At 33.5% G+C, this 6,771-nt stretch overlaps 1 pseudogene; it reads left to right on the top strand.

Moving 5' to 3' along the window:
* Positions 1-498: 498 nt before the first annotated feature.
* On the top strand, positions 499-3,792 carry LOC143399328 (NADH dehydrogenase [ubiquinone] 1 beta subcomplex subunit 8, mitochondrial-like; annotated as a pseudogene).
* Positions 3,793-6,771: the final 2,979 nt, after the last annotated feature.

The following is a 6,771-nucleotide window of genomic DNA, read 5'->3' as shown; positions in this document are numbered from 1 at the left end:
ATGCTAAGAGAAGCTGGTGGGCGAGGGAGCCCGAGTGGTATGCTGAGGAGATGTTTTTCTCCAGCACATGGAAGAGGTAGAGAAGGAAGAAGGATGTACCGAAGGAGACACATAGAAAATGTGCTAGACAGAGGATCAACATCTGGCCAAGATTCCTTGTATAAAGTGAGGGAAGTCCATAAATTTGGGGGGATAATCTGAATAGAGAAAATACGGTAAAGTGGATGTTGAGATTGTCTAGTCTAATACTTGTATTTTTACATATGAAACAGATCAGAGAGTGATATACATCCAATATCACACAGTTAAGAAGCCTTGGTTTCAAGGCTAGAATATCTCCAAGTTATCAAACATACAAGTGGTATAATAGGAGATTATAATTCAGGAAGTTAATTTGGCAACAATATATAGAACGTCTTTGTAGAGAAGGATATTGGAGGCAAAGACACAAGTTATGAAAATATGGATAAAAAGTCTGGAAGCCCAAGGAATGTGAATATGGTAGCAGCCAGCTCCGGACCCCTGGCAGTTTGGTGGCTGTGAAGGGCTGTCCAGAACATTGAGCTGCTAGGGGCCATGGACAGCCTCCCACATTACCAAGGACATGCTGTCAGGGCCTCATTCTAAGACCCCAGAAGATCCAGCAGCCACCACAAAGAAGTATAATATGCATGTGGAAGACTAGGAGAACCTTACCTGGATGATGGCATGGGGTATGGTGATCACCCAAAGCTCCCTGATTGCTCACAGCATGAGAGGGATCCATGGTATAACTGGGACCACATAGACCTAAGGTTGAACTGGGGTTAACCGATACACTGGGACTTGGACATGTCCATCATGAACCGTGTGGATATATACCCAACACCTGTTTCATGGAATACCGTGTGTAAGCACCTTTTTGGCTTCATGGCCTTCAAGATCTTCATATTCTGGATGAGAGAGAATTATCCCATGTAGCAGCCTGTGGAGCTGAAGCAGTATTCTTATAATAATCTGTACTTGGATCAAATAATCTATTGTTACTCTTTGACATAGTAACTGGAATATGTGAGAATCTGGTTAATATATACAGCAGCATTTGTCTCCAATCTTGAGATGTTTGTAAAGCTGTTGAAATACCACATTATGGATGTACCCATGGATCAAGCAGGGGAGGTAATGGAGCCATGTTATTTATTTTTTAGAGGAAAAATACGTGTCTTTCCTAATTTTTCCTCTGGTCTACTGGACAGATGACTTGTGTGGACTTTATTTAGTAAGTTCTAAGAATATTTTATTCTTGAATTTGATATTGATAAATTAGCAGATTTCAAAAAATTTCAAATGAGAGAAAATTTGCCTATTTCAGATTATTTGATAAATGTGTTATAACTTGCTTCTTTCTTTAGTGTCTTTTGCTGCATACCAACAACTAATGATTACATGTAAAAATATTAATAACTTTATGGAAACTAAGAGATATAAATTATGTTCTACTTAATTTGGGCTTACTTGCTGCTATTTAGATGAAAGAGTTTTTAAGAATCAATATGAACATTCTTAGTTTTTTTTTTTTTTTTTTTAGTGAAAAAAGACGTGTTATCATGGCAAAAAAGAGTTTCAGTCTTTGGGTATTTTATTATATTCTATCTGTCCTTCTTGCCAATAGGTTTATTTGTTTCTCATTCCTGATACTCTACTTAAACTAGATTAAATAAATTGTTTCTCAAAGCAACAAAGTCATTTTAGGCCAATAAAACTGTACCTACTAGTATCTTCTATGTTTAACACTATAACTCTTTCCATACAATTTCATGTTTTGACCTTATAGTACATATGCTTATTCTGGAAAAGAAGTTTAACAAATATAGTAATCATCTATACATCTATTTTTATTTCTTTAATCCATTTACATTGCAAAAAATTATAAAAGACTAAATTTTGAAATTTTAATTTTACAAAAATTCTGAATTTTAAGAAATTTACCCTATAGAAAATTGATTTTGAAAAAAAGTCATTCCAGAATAGAATGATAATAATACTGGGGAAACTAAAGTTTACTTCAAATAAATCTGATTAAATGATACAAGAATATTTGGGGGGAGGCTAACTTGTGTATTTATTTGCAAATTGATAGGTAAGTGTCCTTAAAGAGCTACCAGCAATTACTTTCTTCCCTTATGAAAAGTTTTATTTTTTCTCATGTTATTTTAACATCAGAAAACAATGATCAAAACCCCAGATATATTAATTCATTCTGCTTTACTCAACTGTATTCAGTTGTATTTAACCAGTTTCTTTGTTAAAGTCGACATTAACTTCTCAAGGAACACTTCTATTCAACTATGACTAACACTTTGAATGTATCAAAGTCTAAATGGTTAGGAGATAGTTCAACCTCTTATGGGTCCTTATTTTATTACTGAAAGATAAATCTTTGGCATTAGTAGCCCATATAAAACACCTTGGAGTCATGAAAACCAGCTCTGAATGCAGTAGATAAAAGATCAATCTTATTTTTGGAAGGAATTCTATTATGAGTGTTTTGGTAACTCTGAATGCTCTGTGAGCAGGGGCAGAAATAACCTAAATTACACTAGGGTGCATTTCACTGTCAACCACATTACTTTGAGGCTTTACTCTCAGTTTCACACCCTGTCCTGTTCCCAGGTAAAGCTGACTTCTGAAGAAACGTACAAATTTTCTGGTCTACCCACTCCTCAAGAGGTAGATCATAAATTAAATCAGGCAGTGTGTTATTTCCACTGCCCATTTATAAAGATTTCAACAGACTCTTGGAATGAAACACTTTTAGACATAGTGTTTATTCTTACTCCATGATATTTATGTTTTCATCATACTATAAATATGAGTTTAAATGCATTTTTAAAAAGCTGATGAACAATACCCTTAAACCTTTACAATTTAGTTTTTAGAAGAAAGATGTCATTGTCTAAAGTATAAAATCCAAATATAGTTTGTTGGAGGCAAGAAGTGAAAATGAGGATTTTTTTTTCTTTTTTTCAGAATAAAATTCCAAATGACTAAGGCACTAACCAGCTGTGAGCTCTCAGTGTGATAAAGACATGTCAATTTAGTGTTTGTTGAAAGATACACACTTGGTCGTTTATCAGTCATGATGGTTTAATGCTTACCTTCTGATAGCCCTATGGATCATTATCAATGTTTCTAAGAGTCCCAAGTTTCCGCCAGATATTGTTTTGATGATCCATCTTTCACTGATTTGATTCCCAATTGTTGAACTTAGAAGTTATTGAAAAGTTGGAAAAGAGGGCAGAAGAAAGGGAAGTTGAACAGTTCATGTTATTATTCATCATCTTCCCAGTCCTGGTGAGAATTTTGCTGATTTATGTGTTCCCTCATCCCTCTAACTCTGCTCAGTTCCTTTGTAAAAGTTTTTCCTTTTATGATGTGTGTTGGAGAGAGTTGTTCAGGAATGTGAAGAACACTGGCTTACACTGGGATTGAAAACCATGCCTTTGTTATCACTAGTCTGTGTCTGAATATAGCCTAAGCTTCTTTAACAGAGACCAGAAAATACAGAGCCTTCACAAAAGTAGATGTGTATTTCTGTCTCTTATAAAACTCTTCAGAAGAAAATGGTCAGTGAGGAAAGCCTGGAAAGGGTTCATGGAGCAAAGCTGGTGGATTGACACTACTGTGTTTAATATAAAAGTTTTAACATAATATAATATAATATATCTATGCATCCATGAAAGTTTTCTATTTTTGACTTTTGTCAATCCATAGGAAAAGGAGAAGAGAAAAGGGGGTGACCAAACAAAATAATCTTTAAGATGTTAGAAATGTACATGTTCACCCAAATTCCACTAATAATAACTTAGTTATAAGATTCAGATAGCTAGAAGGGATGCTGGGTGACCATGAAGGCAGGTTACATTATAAAATAAAAGAAGAGAGAATGAAAAATGTGGGAGATCAGCAACCTTTGTTACAATAACCATATTCTAACTGGCTTAGGTAAGCTAATGTGATACAAATAGAGTAAGTATAACATGATATAATTGCATAATGTAGCATAATATAATTGCATAACATGTAGGAGACTGTTAGGTAAAATAATTTAATAAGAAGTCAAATTAAGTTCTACTGAAAAAAATATTGCCTTTTCTCATTTGTAACAGGCATAATAATTTTCCTTGGTACACAGCCTTAAATAACTATCTTTGTGTGAAATATTCAATATTAATAAAGAATGTCAGAACTATGTGCCTAATCCATACTGGTAATGTATCTGATATTTGCAGTTTTCTAGATGAGGAATGAAAAGTTTAGTTAGTTATCTACATCTGTTTACTTGGAATTTCCAAAAATAAAATTGCACAACCTAATTTAATATCTTAGTACTCTAATATATAAATTATTAAGCCTTAATAAGTCTTTCAACAGTGAAGGATTCATATATCATAATTTGTCACTGGTTGGTTTGTCTTTTTTAATATATTTTTATTTTTAATTGACAAAATAATTGCATGTATTTATGGGGTACTGTGTGACACTTCAATACATATATACAATGTATAATGATCAGATTAGGGTAATTGGCAAATCCATCACCTCAAACATTTACCATTTCTTTGTGTTAAAAACATTCAAAATCTTCTCTACTAGCTATTTTGAGATGTATAATTAATAATTGTCAGCCATGGTTATCCTACTGTGATATAAACCATTAGAAGTTTTTCCTCCTATCCAAGGGCACCCCTATACCTGTTAACCATCCTCTCTCCATCTCTCTTCATCACACCTTTCCTAGGCTTGGGTAATAACTATCTATTCTTTACTTCTATAAGATCAACATTTTAGCTTAAACTATAAGTGAGACACTTGTGTCAGTTGTCTTTGTAGGACTGACTTATTTCCCTTAACATAATGTCCTATAGTCCCATAATTTTGCTATACATGGCAGCATTTCATTCTTTTGTACACCACATTTTCTTAATCCATTCATCTGTTAATGGACACCTGTGTTAATTCTGTATCTTGGATATAGTGAATGGTGTTGCTGTAGACATGGAAGTGCAGGTGTTGGTTTCACAAACAAATTTCTTTCCTAGAAACTTTTGTATTTAAGGAGAGGTAAGTAGAAGGTCCCTTAGAATAAGAGCCAGCAAAGTATTAATTATAATCATGTGTTTGGATGGAATGGAGTAAAATAGTTCATGGCACCTTAATTTTCTAGTTGTTCATTGTTGAGGGCAAAGGGAATAATGTTAAAGGAATAAGTGGGAGAAGGAGTAGTGCTAAAGATAAACATATCATGATTTCAAGCAATGCAGAACAATAATGCTTACACCCAGTCTTCCAAGAGAGAAGCCTAGATATGACCTTCCTCGCTTTTCACAGTTTTCCATCAGTCTTTAATTCATTATTAAACCTCTGTGTGTAGCCTACATAAGTATCTCGGTTTTATCCCTTGCTCTTTTCTCGGTGTTGCTAGTGGATTCCAAATCTAGATCACAGCAAAGAGTCCTCTAACTCATTTTCCTGTTGCTTATCATAGTTTTGTGTTTCACTACACACTCTGGCCATAGTGCATTCCATGCAATCTGTATCTCTTCGTGTTAGGACTCTAAATCTCTTTGACTGTCTTCCTAGTTTTCAAAATGAAATAATGCTTTTAGCCCAGCAAAGGTGACCCTTTATAATGTGGCATTTGTTATCTATTTAGTCTCACCTACTCAGCTTTTAAATGTGTTTCCTACAAAAATAAAATAATTTATAGTTCCCTGGGTGTATATAATAGTTTCATACTTCTAGGCCTTAAATAACATCTCCACTTTGTATACCTGGCTTTCTTCAACTTATTCTTCAGGATTCAGCTTAGATTTTATTGAAAAAGAAAACCCAGACTTTACCTAGATATATTTATACTTTTGATGTCAGATTAAGTGTTCCTCTTCTGGGCATTGATCATATTTTGGTCATGTCTCTATTTATGTCATATGGAATCACACCATGTCAGAGTACATGATACACCTGCCCATCAGGATACTCTAATCTGTCTGCTCCTTGCTTTGTTGATAAAAATGCACTGTTGTCTATGGCTTGCCAATTTTTCATTTTCCTTGCACCTATTCCATTCAAGAAAATTGGTTGACAAAATCAGGATAAATATATGGTATATTTTTTTAAGACTCACAAGCACTTTTCTTAAACAAATCTTTTAAACCCCTTCTTTCATTAATTGGTGGTATTAAAGAAACATATTGGAATGTTTCAAGTCATGGACCCACAGGTAATTAATTAACCTCAAGAAGGTTTTATTAATTTTGTAAAACAAATTGTATATTAATTTTGTAAAACCATCATTATATTTAACAATTTCAATATAATTCTTTATTTTATCCAAACCTTCCCTCACAAAGAAAAAATATATTATTACTCCATATTTAAATGAAAAATGGTGGAGATTTAAACTTAAATGATTCCATTGTTACAAATTCCTAGGAGGTATTGTAACTGATATTTAGATCATGTAATAGGCTATTAATGAATCAATTAAACATCAGTGCAAGTGACTGTGAGGCCTTCTCTCAATCTCTGTGTTCATATTTGAAAAAAATAGTCACACTAGCAACACATTATGGAATCATAAAAGTCAGAGATACAAATCAAGGTTTTGTTTTGTGTTTTACAAGTTTACATTTTATATTCAGAAAAGCTATTTATAGGCACCAAAGGCCTATTTACAATAACTTTTGATATACCATTTACCACTATTGTACAAAATAATTTATATACCCA

The sequence above is a fragment of the Callospermophilus lateralis genome, chromosome 5 (assembly GCF_048772815.1).
Source record: "Callospermophilus lateralis isolate mCalLat2 chromosome 5, mCalLat2.hap1, whole genome shotgun sequence".
In the NCBI taxonomy this organism is placed as follows: domain Eukaryota; kingdom Metazoa; phylum Chordata; class Mammalia; order Rodentia; family Sciuridae; genus Callospermophilus; species Callospermophilus lateralis.
Note: the sequence above shows the minus strand (reverse complement) of the source record. Positions and strands in the feature narration are given on the sequence as shown.